This window comes from Mobula birostris, chromosome 8 (assembly GCF_030028105.1).
Source record: "Mobula birostris isolate sMobBir1 chromosome 8, sMobBir1.hap1, whole genome shotgun sequence".
Lineage (NCBI taxonomy): Eukaryota > Metazoa > Chordata > Chondrichthyes > Myliobatiformes > Myliobatidae > Mobula > Mobula birostris.
Window position 1 is genome coordinate 38471752 of NC_092377.1, and position 26863 is coordinate 38498614.

At 39.4% G+C, this 26863-nt stretch overlaps 2 long non-coding RNA genes across 2 annotated transcripts in view; one reads left to right on the top strand and one right to left on the bottom strand.

Moving 5' to 3' along the window:
- LOC140201244 (uncharacterized) lies at positions 1–25241 on the bottom strand. Its single transcript, XR_011886807.1, has 3 exons — positions 25156–25241; positions 2197–2380; positions 1–149 (listed from the first exon to the last, which is right to left on the bottom strand). It is a non-coding gene; the product is annotated as an uncharacterized lncRNA (long non-coding RNA).
- Positions 1–26863, top strand: part of LOC140201243 (uncharacterized) — a 174692-nt gene that overhangs the window by 123231 nt on the left and 24598 nt on the right. The gene's annotated exons all lie outside the window — the stretch shown is intronic.

Genomic DNA, 26863 nt, shown 5'->3' on the forward strand with positions numbered 1-26863 from the left:
GGCAATTTCTGATAGTTTGTTGTTTTATGAGTCATCATTACTGACTGCTATATAGTACACTACACAGCAGTAGAGAGTGGATAATTTCAGTGATTTACCTAAATAACTTCTGATTTCTTTCTTCATGAGGTTTAGCAGACACCAAAACTCTGAAATAAAAACAGACAGGAATACTCAACAGCATCTGTAGAGAGAAGAATCAAAGTTAATAAAGCGCTACAGGAAAAGATAGAAATTGTCAACTGAAGAGAAAGGGAGGTGTGATGGAGAGAATATTGAGAAGGAATGTGGCAGTAAAGACCAAGCATTTTCCTTCAGGGAATTTGGGAAAAAGGTGACATCAGGGAGCACAATATGTATTGACCATAAAAACAACATTGGCAGAGACTTGGAAAAGGTCATCTGCCATCTCTTATCTGGTGATTGTTTGTGATGCAAGGAGGCCACAGAGACAAAGTAAATATATATTATTTTAAATAGTCCGTAAAAAACACACAGTTAGGATCATGCAAAGGATACCAGGCTATAAAGCTATATAGTCACAGTGAACTGGAGTATTTCCTATAAATTAATTTAGTATTTTAAGCTGACGTATCCCTCAAATCAAGAAATTTATGAAATTAGGGCATATATTTATATATTAGTTTAGCACACTGCTAACTTAAACCCCATGATTGAAATGTAAACTCTGATATTCCTCGTTCCTAATTCATCTGGTGGTAACAGAGTCTAGTCATCTTCAGAAGCTTTCTGATGACTCTGCCATAGTTGGATGCATCAGCAAGGGAGATGAGGCTGAGTACAGGGCTATGGTAGGAAACTTTGTCACACGATGTGAGCAGAATTATCTACAGCTTAATGTGAAAAAGACTAAGGAGCTGGTGGTAGACCTGAGGAGAGCTAAGGTACCAGTGACCCCTGTTTCCATCCAGGGGGTCAGTGTGGACATGGTGGAGGATTACAAATACCTGGGGATATGAACTGACAATAAACTGAACTGGTCAAAGAACACTGAGGCTGTCTACAAGAAGGGTCAGAGCCGTCTCTATTTCCTGAGGAGACTGAGGTCCTTTAACATCTGCCGGACGATGCTGAGGATGTTCTGCAAGTCTGTGGTGGCCAGCGTTTGCTGTTGTGTGCTGGGGCAGCAGGCTGAGGGTAGCAGACACCAACAGAATCAACAAACTCATTCGTAAGGCCAGTGATGTTGTGGGGATGGAACTGGACTCTCTCACGGTGGTGTCTGAAAAGAGGATGCTGTCCAAGTTGCATGCCATCTTGGACAATGTCTCCTGTCCACTACATAATGTACTGGGTGGGCACAGGAGTACATTCAGCCAGAGACTCATTCCACCGAGATGCAACACTGAGTGTCATAGGAAGTCATTCCTGCCTGTGGCCATCAAACTCTACAACTCCTCCCTTGGAGGGTCAGACACCCTGAGCCAATAGGCTGGTCCTGGACTTATTTCCTGGCATAATTTACGTATTACTGTTTAATTATTTATGGTTTTATTACTATTTAATTATTTATGATGCAACTGTAATGAAAACCAATTTCCCCCGTGATCAATAAAGTCTATGACTATGACTACGACTATAATCTATCATATTTTCAAGTTTTAGCCTAAGATCCAACACACCATAACCACAGAGTTCATACATGGAAAAAGATAGGGAACGTGACTAGCTGTTGGCTTCAGGGCCTTCTCATTGCCTCCTTTTGGGGTCCTCCAGCATGGAAAGAGGCAAATGATGGGTCATGCCTAACATCCGTTAGCTTACATGCCCTTTATTTCCTTTATTGCAAATTATTGCACTCTGCCACATATCTTCTCACTATGGATCGGGAGTCAAAGAAAATTTCCAATCTATAATAAAAGTCTGTCCTTTTTGTTATAAGCTCTATTATGTTAGAGAAAGACAAGTTAGTAGAAACATATTAAGTGTTTGCACAGCTGTATCGCCAAAAGGCAAAAGGAAGGGGGAGGGCTAATGCTTTGCTGCTGCTTATACGTGGGATGGGGAGGGGAAGTTTTGGGGTTCTAACGTTTTCCTGTCATTTATTCTTTGGGATTTTTCTTTTCCGTTTTGTAGATGTCTGTAAGAGTAAGAATTTCAGATTGTATACTGTATACTTTCTCTGATATTAAATGGAGCCATTGAACCATATATTTAAATGCATTTTTCACTTACTTTTAAGCAGGGTAGTATGTGTATTACTCTGGCCTGAATCACACTGGGACTCCTGTACGAGCAATTGATTAATTTCTGTCACTTTTCAATGACTTTAGGTCATGATTAAGTGTTCCCATAACTTTATTTTTTCCTCAGCATTTCTTCTTTGGATTCATGCCTAGTCGTAAAGGTCAAGGCACACCTGGAACAGAAGGGAGTTAGTTGGCAGTGAATATTCTATACATAATCATAAAGAAGTGCAATTCCTACACTTTCTAAAGAGCTTCTTCCACATTAATCCACAAATCTGCGTTCTCAGTGGTTCTGTTGGATTGGTCAGTTGAAATAACTTCAGTCCCTTGTCAGATCTAACAAGGATAGAGGTCTCACAGCATTCATCCCTGTGCTTACCAGGAACGCAGAAAATACCTTGCATGAGATTCCCTCAGCATTAGCCAACCCAGCTCCAAAACATCTGCATTACGGGGCAGTATTTCAAGAAATATGACTGACAAAATGAAAAAAAAACAATACTTATATTGTTGTTGTCATAAAAGGAAATGCAAATGCCAATTTATACAGAACAAGCTCCCAAAAAGTGAAAAAGTAATCCTCATGAGATCTGTTTTAACAGTATTGGTTCTTTGAGACCTAATTTCATGAGCAGATCTAATCAGAATATTTTGTTATTAGGACACCCAAGTATTGTTTCTAATCTTCACAAATGCAGCTTGGTTGGATCTCATTTCATTCATGCTCACAAGTTTACAAATTTAATTTATCAATCCAGTAAGGTGGTGGTGCACTCAGAAGCAGAGACCACCCGGGATCCAATCAAAGGTGTATTGTAAGTCTTTTTAATGATCACAAGTCACTGCTGGTTACTAAGAGCATCAAGTGCTGCAGAAATATCCCATCAGTGAGTTGCTCAATAGCGATGGAGCTGGACTTGCTGCGTACCGTTGTGTTGTTGCCTAGACTTATTGTGTTCCACTGTACCGAGGCGGTGCACGTTCCAGCAAAGTGATTGACTTTGACATTTCTCAATGTGATGGCAAGACTCTGTTGGACATTGGTAATATAAAATACTGCAAGTCCTTTTCACTGGTTCATTGGCGAGACCGATGGCAGGGGAGCTGCATTCAAGCTCAAGTTCAAGTTTAACTACCATTTAATTATATGTGAATAGAGTCAAGGTGCAAAACATACACAGCGCAAGGCATATTAGCATACACTGGTTAAGACGACAAGTAGATATACAGTCTCACAAAAAAAATGGCTCAAGTCCCTGAATGACATGTCCTGCAAAGTGATGGTGCATGAGCGCTGTTGGCAAGAAAACGGGGTTGCCGGCAGTATGCATGCATGTAAGCAATCCAGTTTGTCATCCCACCAACCAAACACTGGAGGGCCAAGTCATTGTGTATATTTAAAGTGGAGTTTGATAGATTGTTGATTAGTGAGGGTGTCAAAGGTTTTGAGGAAAAGGAAGGAGAATGTGTTTGAGGGGGATAATAATGAATGGCAGAGCAGACTCAATGGGCTGAATGGCCTAATTCTGCTCCTATGTCTTATGGTCTTATAAGAAATTTCATAACATATTGCCAATCGACCATATATACCCTGCCTTAATTTTCTACACCAATAAATTGCTTTCCACCCCTATCCACAGATTCACTGAAGTTTTTAAAATCAGGCCCATAGTATATTTGCAAAAGTCGCTGCTGCCACATGGGTTTATGATAGCTTGGGGAATTCAGGTGTAAAACTAGCCATCATTTGGCACTTTTGACAGCATTTTGTGTTGTCCAGAAGGAGCTTCTACTGTCCCACAACTTCCTCAATCAACCCATCAGTAAATCAGCATCACTCCTGCTGTTCCATCAATCAGCTTTAGCAACAGCCCTCAATCATTCTTTTTACTACCTTCTAAATCACTTATTTCAAAAAAGGTGTGATATTTAATTCAATCTCTTGCCAGCCTCTGATCCCCACCAAAAACACTGACAGCTGGAGCTCTCCCTAGTTACTGTCTTATACAACTTGTTCACGTATTTGACCAGCCTATCAACCATGCTGGATAATAGCCACAAAATAGTCTTATATCGCTGTTAAATTCAACAGGGCCTTCACATGGCTTTTTTTAAAATCAGGATCTCCATCAATATCTTCTACCATACAGCTGCCCTTCTCCATTCTCGCCTATCCATAAATGTAAAAACAAATAGGAGGAGTTTCTATAGATAATTAAAAAAAAAATAATAAAGTGGATGTTGCTTCTATAGAAAACAAGTCTGGAGAAGTAACAATGGGGAAAAAATGTCAGATGGATTAACTAGGCAAATTTCATCAGAGTGCACTGTAAAAATGGAGTCTTCATCTCCAATACACTATATATCCCCAATACTTCTCCAATACACTATAGGTGTAATCTGGGAACTGGAGGGGTGGCAGGAACTCAGCGAAGTTGTAATCACCAGGGAAGTGATACCGAGGCTTTATCCTAGGGTATTAAATGAAATGATTAACGAGATTCTTGAAGCATTGGCTTTAATTTTCCAATGTTCACTGGATTTGGGGAAAATCCCAGAGCAAATATAACTCCATTATTCATAAAAGGAGACAGAAAGCAGGAAACTACGAGTTGGGCACAAATTATAAAAGATGATGCTTCAACAGTTGTTGGAGAAAACGCAAGTTTATAATGTGAAGACAAATGGACAATTGGCTGGAAATAGAAAGTTGCAATAAGGGGGTCTTTTTCTGGTTGGCAAGAAGTGATAAATAAGGGGTTGGTGTTAAGACCTCACATTTTTACAATGTATATAAATAACTTGCATGAAGATACCAAAAATGTAATTGTTAAATACACTGATGACACAATGAAAAGGAGCAAAACAAGCTGTGAAGAGGACATAAGGATGCAACCTCTTTCAATCTTCAGAGAGGTTAAGGAAAATATAACAGAAGCACATTATTTAAGAGGTGGGAGAATGGGGAGTTCTCGGATGTGATGGGATGTGTGTGTCCTGGAGCATGCTTCTCAGTAGACTAGAATACAAGGACTACCATTAATGAAGGGAGCTAACAGAATGTCTATCAGGATGTCAAATCATGGTGTGCCACAGCTCAGAACATGTCTGGTTGAATCACTGCTCTCAGGGATAAATTATCGCACTCTTAGTTCAATCTCGTTTCGTCTGTAATACTTTTTCTACAAAAATAACCATTGCCTTTCATCTGGGTCTCCAGATCTTAACCACTGAATGTACTGCCAGAAAATATCTTTGATTTTACCAGTTTCTTACAACTGGAAGCATGTTCTCAATGGAACATCAGAACATGCAACACTCTTCACCTGACTGTACATTATTCCTCACCATCCTTCCGCATCTTCATGCAAGTGAATCAAGCTGCAAAACAGAGTTATTTTGACTGATGTTGAAATACTGGATTAGCTCATCTCGGCCGAGCTGGGAAGAGTTCAGTTACAGACATGTGAGATAACTGCAAAAAAATGTTAAACTACATAATAGTTTATAATTAGCCAGAACAATGATGGGATTACTTGCAGCATAAGAGAGCTACAATGGGTGCTCTTTCTTGTTCAGATACAATGGTGGCTGGTTTTTTCACCACGTCCTCTGCAGCTCTGATGGTGACTGTGTCAGGAGGTGGATTCCAAGACACCAATTCAGAAGAAACTTTAGCATGCATCCAACTCAGTTCAGGAGTGATTTGCACTGCTCCTGTTCCCATAGTAGTGGCCTTCTCTTCTTCTTAATAGGAGAGTTTGTAAAAGGGAGTTATTTTCTGAATAAGTTTAGTCAGTTAAAAACTTTTTAAATGGAAATCTGAAATAAAAACAGAAAATGGTGAAAACTCAGACATTTTCCCTGACCTGAAATATTTCTCCTTCCAAAAATGCTGTCCGGCCTGCTGAGTGTTTTCTGTTGTTCATCTCAGTGAGTTGTTGCAGCAAATCTTGCAGATAATATACCCACCATGTCAGAGCTAGTGAATGGGAATACTGAGTACAGTGGTAGCAACATTACTAACATGGCCAGCAATTCCACAAAGGAAAGCAATTCAACCAGAATGACTATTTCTGATTTGTTTCAGTCACAAAACCATGAATGTAAATATGTAAATATTAGAAGAGATTGGCATAGAGTTCAACTGTGACATTCTTTTAGCTGAGTGACCTCCTAAACTATACTTATGCTTACAAAGTAAGAAATGACATTCTGATAAGTTCTGGACATAATACTGCCTCTGTAATTGTGTCCAGGGGTGAAAAGCTTCAGCAAAGCTTTAAAAATACACAGACTTTTTAAAAAGTAGACCTGAACGCTGGAAGGTGAACCTCTCATTCATCGGTCTCAGTTCCCCATTCCCAACCCACCACCGCTCACTAGCAGCATCCAGCCTGCAACTCAATAGAAATGATCTGGCATTAAGTTCTGGCCCCTTCAATCAGACAGGAGAAGATTTCACTGTGCAACATTGTGCAATCAGTGAAAAAAGGAGCTTGGTGCAACGTTAAAGAAACTATCTGGAGCAAAGAGGGACAAAGAAATCTCAGAGGTTCATTTATTTTTCATAAGGCAATATTTAATAAGATTTACCAAATCTTTTGAGGTTTTGAGGACATACTGCTGACATATGAAGTTAAAAATGTAGGCAGCACACAGAGGCTCCACCTATTCTTTGATAAGACAGTACCAAGTGAAACCTAAGGTAACCACAAGCTTTGCAAATAAAATATTTGATGGGTCCAATTTATATTTTATAGCTCTTTTACTGGGGCACTCAGGTAAATAGTTCACACTTGACAATGTATTACCTTTTCACAGTCAAGCCCTTGAAAAAAATATTTTACCTTGAACACACCTGGCCTTTTATGTGAGAAAAGCCTTGGGGAGACATAATGAATTATAATTAATCTACATTAGCTATTGGTAAATGTTTGGAAGACAAAGAAAGCAAAAGCAAATTAAACAGCCAGGGAAATTTTTATTCACATTGAAAAATCACTGCCATTGAAATTCAGTAGATGAAAAGAGACTGTTATTTGAAACGTGCACTTAAGTGTTGTTTATTTAAACTGCATATTTTTGCAAAATATTGTAAAACTTTAAAAATGAACTGCAGCCAGGACTTGATGGCAAGCACAACATGTAACAAGCTCCACATAGCTTGAAACTCATTCTTTTTGACAGCTCCCTAGACTTTCTTCACAAAAATCTGGAAGACAGCTTTGTCAATGGAAGTTCTTCTGATGCAAAAGACATGGCCCAGAATGCAGTAAAATGTTACTTAGTTTGCGTTATAATGAGTGCATGTTGATGCATTACAGATTACAGATTGAGATCATATGGTTTCAGTTGAAATCACTCAATTTTGCCAATACTTGCAAAATAACAAAAGATTAGTTAATGTCAAAAGCAATATACTTTAGATACACAAACAGCTTTTCTTTGGTATATGTTGGAAATCCAGTTTTCTGAACTTATGTGACATCTGTTTCACTCAGATAGCAAGAGACATGAAAATAGCCATAGGAAATTACAATTTGTTTCCAGAATATGATGTACAAGATTTCTTTGTTTTTCAAGGGCATCTTTCATAATTTGTGAAATAGTTATGAATTTGGATCAGATATTATTTGTGGGAATGTATTTTAGTCTCCTGGCATAGTTATGAGGATGATGTGGGAACGTGCGTTCAAATGTTGAGGAAATTCATTTACTGAAGTAACCTTATGTTGCAAAGATTCGATGCTTTCAAGCAACAAGGAAGGTGTGGTCAGGGTTTCATTCCAAAACAGAGGGTTCCAACCGGGGGGTCCACAGACCCCTTAGTTAATGGTGGGGGGGGGGGCAATGGCATAAAAAATGATAGGAATCCCTGTCGTATAAGAAAGCATGCTCACCTTATTCCATTTAAAAGCAGGATTGGCCCCAATATTTCCCCATATTCAGGACACTGTTATTTCCTGATATTATCCCTGATGTTGTGTTGCCTTCCCCAATTTTATACAGTTATTAATTCTGCATGGCATGTTCATTAAGACATTTTGGAAGAGGTAAAAGACAGAAGGAATCTTAGAAGAAAGTGTTAGTGCCCCTACCTTTAATCTGCCTGTACATTTATTTTCAATTACGAGTTTATATTTGCTAATCAAATGCTCCTTCAGCATTTTGTGCTGGAACAATATTTGAAACTACAGACGACCCTCGCTTTAAAACCATTCAGGTTATAGATACTTAGCTATAAATATTTCACAAGTTACCACACAAAATTTTGAGATATGGTAACTTCCTCAGCCTATTTTAAAGCTTTTGAAACATTTTTTTAGCACAGCCTTTAACACCAAATCTTTTCAAGGAGCATTATGAATTTTGTTACAAATGTTGCAAGTCTAAATGATTACATGGCTAAATGCATTGCTGAATTGTGCTGAGTATTTTTTTTCCCCAAACCAGGTCAGCAACAGTTACAATGCAAATGCACTCACTCATTCATAAAGAAATCTCATAAAACTAACTAAAAAGTTAAGATTGCTACAGTTGCATAAAATGTTGCTTTTTATCTGATGCAGCACGCAGCAGAAATAGTTTTTAAGGAAACTAAAAGACTGTGCTTTTTAACCACTTTGCCCATGACAGTCAGATTCTCGTTATCTTACTTTGCCTAGTAGAATGGTGTGCAATAGTTAAGTTATAGAACTAGCAAACAAAGAACTATACAAATAATCCTGGGTTGTGATAGGGGCTCCAGATGTTAAAAGCTGTACAATGGTGAGAGTCATACCTTGCACAAAGGAAGATTGTTATTGTTAATCATCCCAGATTCAGGAACTCCTCAAGTCAATTATGCTCAACTATTTTATCAATGGCTTTCCTTCTGTTATAAGATCAGAAAAGAGTTGCTCACTGATGATTGCAGAACATTCAGTACTATTTGCAACTCCCCTACAAATGAAACAGTCAATGTCTACATAGTGCAAAATTGAGACATGAACTAATTAGTGGCAAATAACATACACTTCACAAAAGTGCTAAGAAACAGCCAAATCCAACTTGTGAGACTCTCAGCTCCCACCTTTAACATTCAGTGATATTACCATAATTCAGTCCCTCATCATTCATATCCCAGTGGGTTCATCATTGAACCAATATTCAAGCAAACAAGCCAGAATAGTTATGGCTACAAGAACAAGTCAGAGTCTGGGTATTCTTTTCTCCTGAAACCTCAAAGCTCTTCCGCTATCTACAAGGCACAAGAAAACAGTGTGATGGAACACTCTCTGCCAGATGAGTACATCACCAGCAATGTTCAAGACTTTCTACTCTGGTACATTGTCCACATAGTGATGAGATACAGAGGATTGTAACCAACAAGTTCCTAAGAGTGAACTTCACCTACAGGCTGTCCTGGTCCAATCATGTAGACACCATGTCTGAGAAAGTACACCAATGGTTTTACTTCCACAGGAGGCTAAAGGAATTTGGCATGCCCCATCTCCCCTTTCCTGTTTTTTTCAATGCATCGTAGAAAGCATTCTATCTGGATGCATAAATACTTGGTAACCAACTGTTCTACACATGACTGTAAGAAACTGCAGGAAGTTGTGGACACAACTTAACACATCATAGAAGCAAGCCTTCCCTCCATGTACTCTGCCTAATAAAGCAGCCAGCATAATCTACTCAGGGTTTGTTGACCATGAAGTGCTAAATTCAAAGAACTTAAGCCCTGTCCAATTTAAATAGCTATGGGTACCCTCACTAAACCACCCACTCTTCAAAGGATAGATCAAACCCCTTGTCTATCCTCCACAGCAAGCTTAGCTGCCAACTCCCATTTAAACACCATTTACTTTTAGAGATGCACTTTTAAATTTAGATAAAATTCTTAAAAAACATTTAAAACTCTCAGAAAATTTCCATTTTATAAAAGATTTCCAGATTACAAAAGATTTCCAAAACATGGGTGCAATTTCTATTAGCTAAAAAGACATACCTATGAGTTGCAGATGGACGAGTTGTCTGTCACAGATTTGAAAGGAGAATGGATTCTAGCTCATCTCATCTTTCTGTCATTCTTCTTGATGTTCCTTGACCATTCCTAACAAGCCTAACTGCTCCCTTATATTTATACCGTTTCTCTGCCACTTGGGTGACTTCACACACATGTGATCTTTTTTCCAATACCTTTTCACACAGATGGTCTGAAAGCTTCTGGGTTTCATTTACCTACAATAAATGCTGTGAATTTCTGACTCTTTGACTGCACAAATCTTCTAACTATTAATTGATCAGTTATTTTATATGCTAAGTGACAGTATCAGTTTGGTCTGCAAGCTTCCTTGAACTAAATAACTTAGCCAGTGTTGTCTGGTTTGACACAAGCCAATTAACATAAACCTATTGTCCTACACTGCAACCAGCCCATGCTGTGGGCCACCGTCCTGTGCTCTAGAGACAATGCTGTTTGTTTGTAAAATTCTCTTCTTAACCTCCGATCACTTATTGTTTGCCAGTTACATTCAGAACTGACAACTGGCTCTCAGTTATAGCAAGAAGCTAAACAAAGAATATTGGGTGGAAGTTTCACTTACTCAGAAACAACTCCTTGATCTCCAGAAGTGTCAGCTGCTATGCTCAGAAAGATAAAAACACCCTGTGGGTCCTAGACAGTGAATATCCATCTCAAATCAAAGACCCTGTCTCAGATATTCTCTCTTATCTCTCTTCCACCAGGCAGAAGATCCATAAGCCTGAAAGCTTATGTCACTAGGCTCACGGACAGCTTCTATCCTGCTGTTACAAGACTATTGAATGGTTCCTTAGCATGAAAAGATGATTCTTGACCTCACAATCCACCTTGTTATGATCTTGCAACTTATTGTTTACCTACACTGCAGTTTCTCTGAGCTGTTACACATAAATCTGCATTGTTATTGTTTTACCTTGTTCTACCTCAATGCGTTGTTTAATGATTTGATCTGGATGAAAGTATGCAAGACAAGCTTTTCACTGTGTCTTGGTACATATAACAGTAATAAACTAATTCCAGTTCACTTGATGAACCCCGATTCATCACCATTAGCATTCATTCCCTCCATTACAAGCACACTGAACAAGTGCATTGCAATTCCCACCCAGGCTGCTCTGATAGTACTCCCCAAACCTATGGACCCAACAGCCAAGAATATCAAGAGTAGCTATCACATGAGAATACCACTATCTGCAGTTTCCCCTCTAGACCATCCTAACTTATAAATATGTGACTGTTCTAAATCTTGGAACACTCTGCCCTATCATATTGTCAGAATGTGTCCTCCAGAAGGACAGAAGAGTGGTTTAAGAAGTTAGCCCACACTTTCTTATAGGGAATGGTGGATAAATAGTTAGTGCAGGGCTCACCAGAAACAGCCAAAATCATTATAAATAATGAATGAATAAAAAGCTACTTCCCACTCTCGTTTTAGGAACACTGGCAGATACAGTACAGTATACCACCTAGATCATTACTAGTCATGTCTAAAGGTGCAATAGCAAGGGAGAGATGGCAGAGAAATCAGTTCACAATGAATGAAACTGCCTAGAATCTGGGTTGTAGAATGTTGCTACTCATGCTTTGTTGATATCTCAACAAAACTCAAAGTAAATTTAGTACAAATGTACATATATGTCACCATATTCAACCCTGAGATTAATTTTCTCATGGACATACTCAAAAAATCTATAATAGAATAATAACCATAATAGAATCAATGAAAAACCACACTGCCTGAGTGTTCAACCAGTGTGCAAAAGACAACAAAAGCAAATTCTAAGAGAATGAAATAATAATAAAAAATAAATAAGAAATAAATATCGGGGACATGAGATGAAGAGTCCTTAAAAGTGACCCATAGGTTCTGGGAACATTTCAATGATGGGGTAAGTGAAGTTGAGTTAAATTATTCCCTTTGGTTCAAGAACCTGATGGTTGAGGGTAATAACTGTTCCTGACCCTGATGGTGTCAGGTTTTGGGTTTTGAGGCTCCTGTACCTTCTTTACTTATTAAAGTTTCAATTTGCCATTCAGCAGTGAAGGACACCATTGCTAAGCTTAATTTTAACTGAATATGAATGTACTCACACGTATATTAATGATTCTGAAGAGCAACTAATTGCAGAGAACTTAGCCGTAAGGCCCCAGTCAGAGGTGCTTAGGCAAATGCGTTCTTTTCATAGACTAAGTTCTGCTCATTTGACATATAGTATTATATGATTCTGGTTGTCTTCTATTGTGGATGACTGAGTTTTTCAAGAAATTAAAATGAACAAATAGTTTCAATACCAAACTTCTTTACTTCTTTATGAGAGATAAAACAATTTTTTTAAAAAAGCGTAAGATTTGATACTACATTAAATTCATTCACTTCTTTTTTCCTTTGATCAAAGCCTTGAGTCCAGCTCAGACTCATTCCGATGAACTCTCTCTCCCATGCTCTCTCATACTCTCCTCCAGACAAATATTATTGTTTTTGAGCAGAAACTGTTGATGTAATTTAAATAAAGATAGAGCAACCCAATACTTAGATCAAAAGAAAATAATTAAAAGAAAATTTAGGGACAAAGATCACACTAGATAAGTCATGACTTCAATAAAAATTAGCAGAGATATGGAAGGAGTGGAAAATGAGTAGAAAGCTTTAAGTGCACATTCCATAAGTGAAAAAAGAACTTCACAAGCTGCAAGCGCCTAATAGGAATTCTGACCAGTGCCTCCCACTTTTAGTTCCATTTAGTTTTATTAGATGGAAACTTGTAAATACAGGCCCCCAGATTTTCTCTTTTCGTTCCCAGACTGCAAAACCTCATATCAGTGATTTTCCCAGCACTACAGCTCCTCACTGAGGATGCATGTTGGAAAATTTACATTTTTTAAAAAGAAAACAGAGGATCTGTGCCATTGTTCCATATAATGACATTGTCAAGAGTATTCTAGACACACAATGGTTAAACCCAGAACATTTACCAAGAAATGTTATGGTTGGAGCAGAAATTCTATATCCTGCTTATTACAGAAAGGCCAATTTGAAATATTTGTGCTCAGCCCACTAAATCACACAAGCTGGAACTGAACCATAATAAAAACATACAAAATATGAGCTTCTCCAGAAATATCTTTAGTCTATAAAAGATTATTGAAGAATGTGGGCTGAAAATGCTCACTATTGAAAGTATTTTTATTGCTTCACTTCCCCTCAGTTCTCACCAGGTAAAATCTTAACCAAAAAATATGGAGCAGGCTGCTTCTAAAGACTACCATCAGTACTAATGGATTATTTTTCAGTAACCACCTCGAGTATCCTACAATGCTTCGCCTTTGATTTTTCTTGCTTTGTTGTGATTGGCCTCTGTTTTTACACTATTCAACATCTTGGGAGAAAGAATATACCAACATTTATGTGATCTTTAGATGTTCTAAATCACATTTACTGAGTCCTGTTGCAGAGTTTCAAATGAAAGCATCCACAATTCCTTTACTGCCCCTCCCCCACCCCACAGATTCTACTCACTCTTCTGAGTTCCTTTACTAGATTGATTCTTATTCCAGATTCCAGTACCTGTAGCCTCTTGAGTCCTACAGCTAGCTAAATGCTTTTGGTTTGCATTATGCTTGATATCCAAAATTACCAAAGTCATAATGGAATAAAAATTCATACATATTCTTTTTCCCTCTCCTCTTAATTACTTTGATTAACAAAAAGGAGAAACAAAATGAAAGTATATCACTTCAACGGCAAGCCTTATTTGAAATGTTACCTAATTTCAATTGCCATTTGCAGAAGGGTACGTAACACCCTAATGTTCTCATCTCTTAGAACTGAGGTTTGGAGAGAATGCAGCATTGCAATTGGGTATTGTAATACAAGGCCTGTTTTAAATCAGCATAATTTGAACAGAGCACACTCATACATGAAACTGCAAATCCAATAGACCTCATGGAATGTTATGTATGAATTTTTAAACTTCTCTATTTCTGCAACAAAGGCACTAGCCATACTAGAGTCTCATTGTAAACAGGCTACTATCTCCACAAAGCAGCAGAGAGGAATTTCAACCACACACTGTAAGCCCTTGTATGCTGCTATCTTCTAACTTCTGTTGGGGTTAAGGAATGAAAACTATCAAATTGAAAAGCAATGCAAGCAGAATAATTGTAACTATTTAAATGATTACATTTTTAAATAATCGGGATTGTTATATCTAGAACAAACCAAGCTGAATTATTTCATTGTCTGAGATCACAAATATATCAGTCCTTGAAGTCATAGAGCTTCAACTAACAGTCTAAAAGTTACTGCCTTAAAAAACCCATATGATTGTGTGACCTTACACTCACACTTTCTTTATAAGATACAGTACGCAGTTACATGTTGAGGTTAAGTGAACCCCGTTAACCTTGAAATTATGATATTGGGAGAAATAATCAAAAATAAGTCTAAGAAACTCAGGAGTTCTTTACTTGAACACCATAAGCAGCGTGTTAAAATATGTCAGCAACAGAAAAGGAGAAGGTATCGTTAAATTCTGAATAGACCTGACTAGGTTAATGCTGATTGGTTCTTCTTATGATGGAAGATCCAGGATAGGCAAGGAAAGTCTCAGATACAAAATTGGCTTGGTAGTAGCCAGAGATGGTGGTTACTTTTCAGATTGGAGGCCTGTGGCCAACAGTGTGTTACAGTGATGTGTGCTGGGTCCTCTGTTGTTAACAATTATATTCACAATTTGGTTAAGAATGTAGCTGACCTGTTTAGTAAGTCCGCAGATGACACCAAAATTAGTGGTACAGCAGATAGTGAAGAAGGTGATCTCAGATTACACCATGATCCTGTTCAGCTAGGAAAGTGGGTCGAGGAATAGCAGATGGAATTTAACTCAGGCAAGTGTGAAGTATTGCTTTTTGGTGAGATAAACCAGGGTAGGAGATACGCAGTTAATTGCAGAGCCCTGGAGTGTGTTGTAGAACAGAGAGATCTGGGGGTGCAAGTGCGTAGTTCCCTGGAAGTCATGACACAGGTAGACAGGTGGTAAAGAAGCCCTGTGGCATGCTTGCCTTTATCAGACAGGGCATTGAGCATGTGAGTTTGGATGTCATGTTATAACTATTCTAGACATTGTGAGAGGATACTTAGGAGTTTTAGAGCCACAGAGAAATACATGGAGGAAACAGGATCTTCAGCCCAACTCATCCCTGCTGACCAAGATGCCTATCTAGGAGAATCCCATCTGCCCACCTTTGGCCCAGATCCATCTGAACCTTCCCTATCCATGTGTCCGTCAAGGTGATATCCTTCTTTGCTGTCTATGATACTGCCTATTTAATACTGACTGTGAACTTACTATGTTTGCACATTGCAACACACACAAAACGCTGGAGGAACTCAGCAGGACAGGCAGCATCTAGGAAAAGAGTACAATCAACATTTCAGCCCAAAACATCGACTGTACTCGTGTCCTGGATGCCGCCTGGCCTGCTAAGATCCTCCAGCATTTCGAGTGTATTGCTCGCATTTCCAGCATCCGCAGATTTTCCCTTGTTTACATTCGTACATCCTCGACCACAGGGGTGAAGCAAGATGAAGGGCCTCGGCTTGAAATTCTGACTGCGCATTTTCCTCTGTAGCTGCTGCCTGACCTGCTGAGTTCCTCAGCATTTTATGTTTTCTGTTGCTCAGGACTTCCAGCACCTGCAGAATCTCTTGTGTTTACATTCTCATCCAAATCATTTATATAAATAATAAAAACCAATCCCTGTGGCACACCATTGGAAATAGGCCTGCATTCCCAAAAAAAAACTTGTTCCCATCACCGTCCTGCACCCTACCATCAACCAATTGTGTGCGGTTCTGCTCACCTACTGTAGGTGTAGGAAGGATGTCATTAAGCTAGAGAGGGTGAAGTATAGATTCACATAGCTGTTACTGAGACGGGATGATGTGAGTTATAAGGAGAACCCAGATAGGCCGGGAACACATGAGGCTGGGGGTAGACCTTACAGAAGTTTAGAAAATCATGAGGTGCAAAGATATGATATTTTCCCCACAGGATGGAGGTTGGGGGGAGAAGGTTCTAAAACTTAATATCAGAGGGGACCTAGGGGGCAACCTTTTCAAGTGGTGGAAGGCTGGTTATGTGGAACAAGCTGCCAGAGGAAGTGGTTGGGGCAAGTATTATCACGACATTTAAAAGTCAGATACTCGGATAGGAACGGATTGGAGATACATTGGCCATTTGCAGCCAGATGGGACTAGCTCAGGTATATAACTTTGTTGGCATGAACAACCTGACCAAAAGGGCCTGCTTCTGTTCTGTATGACATTTAGAGTCTATAACTAATCTCCTGATCTAATTTCTAAATCTCGGATCTCAAAGACAGATCTGAGATCCAGAGAACTCTTTTTTAATTCATGGGTTTTGAATCTTTTGAATATTCCATCTCTGAGAGTTATGGGGTCAGCCATTATGTCTGTGCAAGAGTGAGGCCGAAAAGTGTTTGGATTCCAAAGGAATCAGAGAATAAGATCAAACAGGAAGGTGGAATTTAGAAAGAAAAGCCATGATCTAGTTGAACTGTTTCACGCAATTTTGTTCTTACAAACCAGTTGACAGGCAAGTCAATAGAATGGAGAAAGGGAGAGAACCAGATATTAAAAAAGAACAGGGGGAAAAAAAGAAAACAACTTTCAGTAATTCACGGCCTGTCTTTTTCTAGAATTATTTTAAAGTGTACACTCAATTTTCCATGAATTCAGCAGCAAAAGCACTCATGCTGCTTGGCTCCAACATCATTTTAAATTACTACGATAGATCAAAGAGTCACTTCTCTCCTCCCCCACCCCCACACCCTCTTCCTCCTTAATTTGACATGCCATGAACAAATCCTAGTTGTGTGCAATGATATGTTTATCCAAAGCTCAAATATCCTGTCAAAGAAAATTGCCTCTTTTAGCATGTCTTAGCTCTGCTTAATTCTGTAACCAAACAAAATTAGGAAGGTAGGCTGACGAAGCAGACACTTTCTAAACTTTATCTGACTCAATGCTGAGAGTTCCTGTTTTGTTAAGCAGATCAAAAACATTGGCATAGAAGGTTGATACAGAAATTCGGCAAGAAAACCCAATACCTACACAAAAGACCACATTCAGGCTGCAGAACTAACCACCAGACACATGTCAGACTGGGCTAATTTGTATATGCTGTGTAGTTCAAAAGCTTTGTGGCTCCTCTTTCGTCAAATATATTTTTGACCTAGGAAATGGAACCTTTTTAGAAATGCACTCCTGAACCAACACCTCATTGTCGTATCATTCCGTTGGAACAGAGATCTCACATTCAGTAGACAAAACTGAGAAGAAAGTTTAACATAAATTGAAAAAAAAATTAAAAGGCAAATGTTACTCTTTCGGCATAATTACCATTGATTTAAATTAAATGTATATTTTAGATTAATTTGATAGTAATTATGCTGAAGTATTCACACTGCAAATTGCACATCCCATACCTGACTTACCTCTGTGGTAAATAGTTACAGAACAAATGGCCCAGTTACCCACATTGTTCTAATGCCTTTTGTAACTGAAACAGCTATTGAAAAGTCCTTCCGTGTGATGAATAAATGGGATACTAAGTAGGGGTATCTATGCTTAAAGCTAACACCCACAATTATTGAAAGTCCCTTAAAAATCACCATGAATTAACAGTGAAGTTAAAGTTGAAGTTTTTTGCATTCCTGCTTCAGATCTGATCCCTGGCCTTGATTCTATCTTGGGGAGGTTTCCGGGTAGGGGGCAACACCAGGGATAACGACAAGGTATTACACTAAAACCCAGAGGGAGATTAGCTCACAGACCAATTTGCTTGTGTATGACTGGACCACATTTAGGCTGCAAAACTAACCACGAGGCACATGTCAGACTGGGCCAACTTATATATGCCATGTAGTTCAAAAGCTTTGTGGCTCCTCTTCAAACAAGTGCATTTTTGTCATTGAAAATGGAGCTTCTTTTAGAATTGCGCTCTACAGCTAACACCTCAAGGTTGTATGTGGAGTCTATGCTGAACCAGACACGATTCATTAGCTGGCTCGATCAAACAATTTAACCCATCACATTAAACTTGACGCATTTCTGTGGGACACACCTAACCTCAACTGCTGCACCCTAGAGTAAATAAAATGACTTTCTTTGAAGTAACCAGATCTTCCCTAAGCTGTGTCCAACCCAGCTCACAACATTAGCATTGGTAACATCTCAAATAGGGTTGCTGTTGCTTCTGGGTGAACCTTCCCATGCAGACCAGTAAAACCATTTCCAATGGCTCCCCTAAACTTTGTTAACTACGCTCAGAAGTTGCAATTATGACCTGTGTGGAGATGAGTAGGGCAAGAATGAGCTTGTACATTTTGCAATCTGCTAGTGCTTTAAAAAAAAGAATATGTTTGTGATATTAAGTTTTCTAAAGCCAAAGTATACCAACGTTTACCAGAAGCCATTCCAATCATACTTCCATTATGCAATATTTTGCCAACAAAATTTTGGAGTAAAATTTCAACTTGCAATTTAGCCATGAAACTAGCATTCCACGTCTGCTCCCTGTTACAGAATTCACCTTCTTCCTATAGGGTACCTCAATGTGACTCACAGCTATAGTCAGGCAAAACTGGACCCAAACCAAAGAGAGAGATAATAGGATAAGTGAGAAAGAAGATTATTCAAAGAGCAGGATCTTATGGAAAGTTTTAAAAAGGGAGAGAGGCAGAGAAACCTAGAGTGGCCTACGTATTGACCTAATTAGTTGAATATCAGTAAAGGAAGGAAATGATGCACAAATGGCAAGAGTCAAAGAAGTGGTGAGTTTAGTAGAGTGGCTGTAGATCCAGAGAACAGATCACTGTTGAAAAGCAACACACAACAAGGAAGAGAAACCCAGTGGGTCAGGCAGCGTTAGTGGAGTGAAATAGACAGTTGACATTTTGGGTTGAGACCCTTCATCTGGACCATGGTTTCCCAACCCATTTTATGCCATGGACCCCAGGTTGGGAAACCGATCTAGACTGATTGAGCTCAGATGAAGGGTCTCGACCCAAATGTCAGTTTTCATTTCCTTCCACAGATGCTGCCTGACCTGCTGAATTCCTCCATCTTTTCGTATGTTATTCCAGATTCCACCATTGTAGTCTCTTGTGTCTCCACTGATTGAGCCCAGTGTGAATTAATTAGGTTTAATTCTTGAAAATACAGATAGGCAATTTTCTTGATAAGTATAAGAAAGGTTATCAGGCAAAGGCATTTTAGCAAAAAAAAGGAAATGTCATGGTAAGCCAACCTTCCCCATCAAACTCAAGGAAAACATCAGAGGCCAAATGAATGTTGAACATTTCAGAAAAACAAAGCTGAAATGAGGTATATTAAAATACCCAAAAATCATCTCATAGTGGGATTAAGTGTTGACAATAATTAATTCTACCTTACCCTAATGGTGCAGCAACTAATCTAATTAGATAGATAACTCAAACAGACATTACATAATCTTATGGAAAACAAGTTTCAGAAGATGAACAGAAATGTGACTCACTGTGTTACAGCACAGAGATCTGAAAATTCTTCGGTTTCATCCTAGTTTAACTTATCAACCACAATGCTTTCATCTCTTTTTTCAGACTCAATATCATTGAGGTACTACAAATAAGAACTCCGGAGAAAATTATTTTTCACTATTTGATGAAAATCAATCGGCTTTCGGATAATAAAATGTAACCCTTTACAGACTTATGCACTGAAAGTTGAACTCATTCACTCATGCAGTCTCTGAGCATATTGCAGAGTAATCTTCATTAAATTCAACAGTTGATAACATTAAAATACTGCTAGACAATTTCTTAAGGGATTTTTGAGCAATGATTCTGCGTTACATTGATGACTGTATTGGTGCTGCTTCATGTACCCATGTTGATCTTGTCAATTTCATCAAATTTGCCTCTAGCTACCATCTTGCCCATAAATTCAATTGGTCCTTTTCTGACACCTCTCTTCACTTTCTCTATCCCTCTGTCTCCACCTCTGGAGACAAACTGTCTACCGATATCTTTTACAAACCCACCAACTCTCATGGCTATCTTGACTACCTTCCCACCCTGTCTCCCGTAAAAATATCAGTCCCTTTTCTAAGTTCCTTCATCTCTGCCACATGTTCTTAGGATGAGGCTTTCCTTTCCAGGACATGAGAGATGTCCTCCTTCACCAAAGCACTAGGTTTCCCTTTCTTCACCTTTGATGCTGCCCTTACCTGCATCCCTCCATTTCCTAGACATCTTGCCTCAGCCTTAAAAGTGATAGAGTTCCTCTTGTCCTCATATACCATCCCATAAGCCTCTTCATCTAACACATTATTCTCCACAACTTCCGCCACTTTCAACGGAATCCTACCACCAAATACATCTTTAGCTCTCCCGCTCTCCACTTGCTCCCTCTGTGATTCCCCTGTCCATTCATCCACCTGACTCCCCCATCTCCCTCCTGGCACTCATCCCTGCAGACGGAAGCTGTGCTACATCTGTCCATTCATATCCTCCCTCTGCACCCTTCAAGGCCCCAAACAGTCCTTCCAGGTGAGGCAACATTTCACCTGGGAATCTATTGAGGCCATCGACTGTATCCTCTGCTCCTAATGAGGCCTCCTCTACATTGGTGATATGGAACATAAATTGGGGGACCGCTTTGTTGAGCACCTTCACTCCATCTGCTAAAAGCAGGATTTTCCAGTAGCCAACCATTTCAATTCTAATCCCCATTCCCATTCTGCCATGTTGGTCCATGGTCTTCTCTCTACTGACATAATGAGACCACTCTCAGGTTGAAGGAGCAGCACTGCATATTCCATCTGGGTAGCCTCCAACCTGATAGCATGAACATTGTTTTCTCCTTCCAGTAAAAAAAAAGTCCTTCCCCCTTCCCTCTTCTATTTCCCACTCTGGTCTCTTACCTCTTCTCCTTAGCTGCCTATCACCTCCCACTGGTGTCCCCCCTTCTCTTTCTCCCAAGATGCACTCTCCTCTCCTATCAGATTCCTTCCTCTCCAGCCATTTACCTTTCCCACCTATCACTTTCTAGATTGTACTCCTTCCCCGCTCCCATCTTCGTATTCTGGCTTCTTCCCCCTTCCGCTCCAATTCTGATAAAAGGTCTCGGCCCAAAGCTTCAACTGTTTATTCATTTCCATAGATACTGGTTGGCCTGCTGAGTTACCCCAGCATTCTGTGTGTGTTGAGCTTGAGCAATGACAAATCTGATGTTATTTTCGTGCTCATATGCTCAAGATTTTAATCTGGTGATTGAATTAGCTCAACAACTTCGGAATTAGCTAACCAAATGTGTGTAATGTCATTACTAGTTTCAAGAAAGGGATTGGCAAGGAAACAGAAACATTGAGAATGCTATCTTGACCCTGCAAACTCCCTCAGTAGCCCTCCCTCTACATTAGTTGAGAGCCTAGGGAAGCATATGGCCAAAATGACATCTCCCTAAAAGCAAATCACACATGCAGATCCATATGGCTTAGGTAACTAATCCTGATTCTTCTGATAATTGCTCACAGCCTATTTCTATCACATTCTCTTTGGGTCTAGGCCTGATTCCAAGATCAGACTTACTTTTGTCCAATTTTGATGACGTGATTCTTTTGATTAATCTTTTCCTAGAAAAAAAAGAGTAGGATTATATTAACGGCTTCTTTGTGAAACCCAAAGATTTTGTGGCACACATCTGTTGGCAACTTCATCTGTTGAATCAATCTTCTAACTAAATTAATATTTGTGATTTATACTGTGTAAGTTAAATCCTTGGGTTGAACTATCAGAAATAGCCTTTATGCACAAAATTCCTATGTACAATGCTTTAATATGAAAATACTTTCTACCTCATATCTCCAGTTAATAACCACTAAAATGTAGCATCTGATTATTATTGTATGCTATTTGTGTGAGATATCTGTCTTCAAACTGACTACAGCAGCAAATATATTTTAAAATATGAAAGGTGCTTTGGAAAGTCCTGAATAATATCCTTCGACAAAACACCTGAATTTAGTTTTGATCAGATCAGAACCAATTGCATTTGGAGAACAAAACCCGAGAAACATCTTATTTTCTACCAGAAGCTAGGTAGGTATTGAATGTTAACACAAAATACACTGCAGATGCTGGGGTCAAAGCAACACTCACAACACGCCAGAGGAACTCAGCAGGTCAGGCAGCATCTGTGGAAATGATCAGTCGACGTTTCGGGCCGGTACCCTTCGTCAGGACTGAGGAGGGAAGGGGCAGAGGCCCTATAAAGAAGGTGGGGGGAGGGTGGGAAGGAGAAGGCTGGTAGGTATTGAATGAATGTGATGTAACTTTGGTTGTCATCTGTACTGTAGCTTGAACTAATAGACCATATATTGTAGAATAGTACAACACAGAAACAGGTCCTTCAACCCATAATGTTATGCCAATCTAATTAAGCTAATGACAACTTCTGTCTGCATATGGTTCTGACCCCTCCATTCTCTGCATCTTCATGTGCCAATGTAAGAACCACTTACCAAATACTTCTACTGTACAGTATATGCCTGTGGTAAACCATATATATATGTTGTAACTGGGTTACCTGTCTGGACACGCCCCTCTGCTGACTGCCCCTGTGGCTCCTCCCACAGACCCCTGAATAAAGGCGATTGGGCCTTGGCTCCTCCTCTCAGTCCAGGGGCAGACACTCAGCATGCTGGAGGTCACACTTTACTGCGAATAAAAGCCTTTGTGTGTGTGTGGCCAAGTGGTTAAGGCATTGGACTAGCGACCTGAAGAAATGAGTTCGAGCCCCAGCCAAGTCAACGTGTTGTGTCCTTGAGCAAGGCACTTAATCACACATTGCTCTGCGACGACACTGGTACCAAGCTGTATGGGTCCTAATGCCTTTCCCTTGGACAACATTCGTGTCGTGGAGAGGGGAGACTTGCAGCATGGGCAACTGCTGGTCTTCCATACAACCTTGCCCAGGACTGCGCCCTGGAGAGTGAAGACTTTCCAGGCGCAGATCCATGGTCTCGCAAGACTAACGGATGCCTTTACTTTACTTAAAAGCCTTTCAGTATTTACCCTACTTCCAGTCTTTTGGAGTTATTGATGGTGCATCAGTGCCTCCACCACCACCCTTGGCAGTGTATTTCAAGCACCCACCACTCTCTGTGTAAAGTATTTGCTCCACACATCTCCTTTTGAAAAACTAATGTCCACAAACTTTATTTCAAAATATACTTGTTGTTAAAGAAAGCTCCTCGTGTGATTTAAGGTGATTATCCCATCACTTTGAAGCCTTTATTATAGTCAGTACATGAATTTACTGAGAAAACAGATGTTCTTTCACTTTTTTGTGTCTTCTTTTTTTTTTCAAATGTGGTTCTGTTATAGCCTGTGATCTAGATTTTGGTGGTGTGTTTGAGCAATCTGGTGCTTTGCTGAGGGTGCTTTGTGAGGTATGCAGCCTTGAAGCCGGGAACCAATCTCGCTGATTTAAGGGTCGAGGAAGAGTGAAATCATCAAGGCGAGTGCGGAAGGCGAGCGGATGTTCAGCGCCGTCTATCAGCCTTTCGCTGGCTACTGCCAGAAGAAGGTGGCTGCGTGTGGCGTCCTCTCTCTTAATACACTTCTAAAAATGTATACATCTTATGCAAAATATAGAATATTTTCAAGCTATTTTACAGCATGAATAGTTCACAACTATTTTAATTCTCCACAATTAAACAGGAGAAAGCTACAAATGTACAACCTGTGAAGGAGAAAAGAATAATTGACAACAGCTCCAGTATTTCCAGGTTTAACGTATACTAGCAGGTAGTCTCAGTTTCATTCTATGTTGCTGACAAATATAATCAATGTCATTATCATTACAACTGCAAAATTCAGCCCAACAAGGCAGAATTATCAGGCTCTTCACAAGTAATGAATTACCTGTTGAGCTGCTGCAAACATGATAACCACTCTCTACGCAATAACTGAAATGATTGGACATCTGTTTCTCCTGACATGACTTGAGAATAGGATGTTGGCCAGAATACACGAGCATGCTGCTGCTCTTCAAGAAAATGTCATGACTTTTATTACGTCCAACAGAATAAACATTTCTTTCTGCATTACATTAATATGGATGAGAACTTAAAAGCGACTAATCACCATCAATGAAAAAACATCAGCTTTTGCCAATTGCAAGGCCTTGAATATTTTGCAGGCTGATTAGAAAGGCCCACGGGTATTAATTAAGCAATCCTGTATTACATCTTGACAGCGCCAAGTGTATAAGAATTGGAAAACACCTAACAAATGTGTTGTACATTAAGTTAAAACTCATCAAGGATACATTATTGCTGCAGTACTCATTAGTGTGGTACTAGCCAGAATTATGAGAGGAACTTTCATTGGACCCCAGGCTGATTTTCTCATTTTTGTGGTCAAACCTATTGGCAAGGAGAAGACTGATGAGAAGCTTGTTTTATTCTCACCACAGTAACTGAAACACCTCTTGTGTCTGACTCTGTTTCTGTCTACTGCAGTTTTTGGAAGAAGACAAAAGGCTAATTGACTCCTGGATTGACAAATCATCTGTGGAAATTCTATGAACCCCCCACAACACAGAAAAACCATTCAGAGCATGCATATACATTAAAATTTATGTATTGACAATATCAGGGTTAAACATATTGTTACCAATTGTAAATGAAAAAACAGGTCTGTTATCTAATCACATTGTGCTACTCCGTCCTTGTCTGATAGAGCAAAAATGTACTGTTCTCATTGAAAGCTTTGCTATAAAGAAGACACCTTCAAAACTAGAAAATAGAATCTCAGAAACTTGGATTACTCACAAAGGCCTACCTTTATCTTTTGCATTTCCAAATTCGGAACACTGAAATTCTTGGCAATAAAGAATCTTTCATAACGTGTAGACAGGATTCTTCACAGCTGAAATGATCGTAAATAGACAATGAAAAACAGGGCTATTTTGAATTAATTTTATCATAAATTTCCTTGCACTGTCAATAAAGCTTCTTTGTATGTGTTTGCAGTTCAACAACAAACCGATATTTTAAAAATGTGAGTATTAACTCTTTCAATACTGTGTTTTTTTACTCAAGGTCCAGGCATTTCATTGTATTCAAAATAAAATAAACTGAAATCAAAATAAACAATTTTGAACTTTAACATTATAAACTGAGTGAAAATAGACTCGGAGACATACAGTACATGCCTAGGTATTATTTGTATTTCAGTCCTAAAGCTCACGATTCTTTCTGACATGCTGATATTGTGGTGACTCAGTTTTAGATAACCATCTCTCTATAAAAACAGTGGTTTGTGCTGTCATTAATGTCAGCCAGCATGTCCCTACAATAAAACAATTACTTAAATCTATTTCAATTTACATTTCCAGCCCTCCTGGTCTCTCTGCATACCACAGCAAGTGCTGCATCCAATGCAGAACATTAATGCAGAAGATAGAGAAGTGGTGGGTGGAGAGTGGTGGTGGGCAGTCAAAGTTTTTCAGTTATTTGTCTCTGGTGATATGGAGAGGAAGAGCAATGGAAAATGGGCAATGAATTAACCCAGGAACAACCTGTGATTCTCTCCAGTATCTTTAGACCCTTTATCAAAGATAACATCCTGTTTGTCTCTACCTCCATGTTAGCTGGCTATCCTCTTAACAAATCCACAAGCTCACCTGTTTATCAGACCATAATCTGAATCAGGTTTAATAGCACTGGCATATGTTGTGAAATCTGTTGTTTTCCAGCAGCTGCACATTGCAATACATAGTAATTAAAAGCAACCCCAACACAATTAGAAATATATATAAAAAATTAAATTGTCAGTGGTGCAAAATAGTGAGGGAGTGTTCATGGGTTCACTGTCCATTCAGAAATCTGCTGGTGAAGCGAAAGAAGCTGTTCCTGAAATGCTGAGTGTCTTCAGGCTCCTGTAACCTTCTCCCTGGTAGTCGCAATGAGAAGAGGGCAAGCCTCGGGTGAAGGACACCACCATCTTGAGGCATTGCTTCTTGATTATGTCCTGGATGCCGGGGAGGCTAGTGCCCATGATGGAGCTGGCTGAGTTCACAACATTCTGCAGCTCTTTCTGATCTTGTGCAGTGGCACCTCCACACTAGATGGTGATGCAACCAGTTAGAATAGTCTGTATGGTACATCTGTAGAAATTTGCGAGCGTCTTTGGTGGCATATCAGGTCTGCTCAAACTCCTCATGAAATGTAGCTGCTGTTGTGCCATCTTTGTAATTGCATCAATATGTGGGACAGAGGATAGACATTCAGAGATGTTGACACCCAGAAACTTGAAATTACTCACCCTTTCCACTGCTGATCCCTCGATGAGGACTGGTGTGTGTTCCCTCCGCATCCCCTTCCTGAAGTTCACAATCAATTCCTCGGTCTTATTGACATTGAGTGTAAGAGTGTTGTTGTGACACCATCTAACTAGCTGATCTACCTCTGTCCTGTATGCCTTCTTGACACCATCTAAAATTCTGCCAACAATAGTTGTGTCATCGAAAAATTTATAGATGATGTTT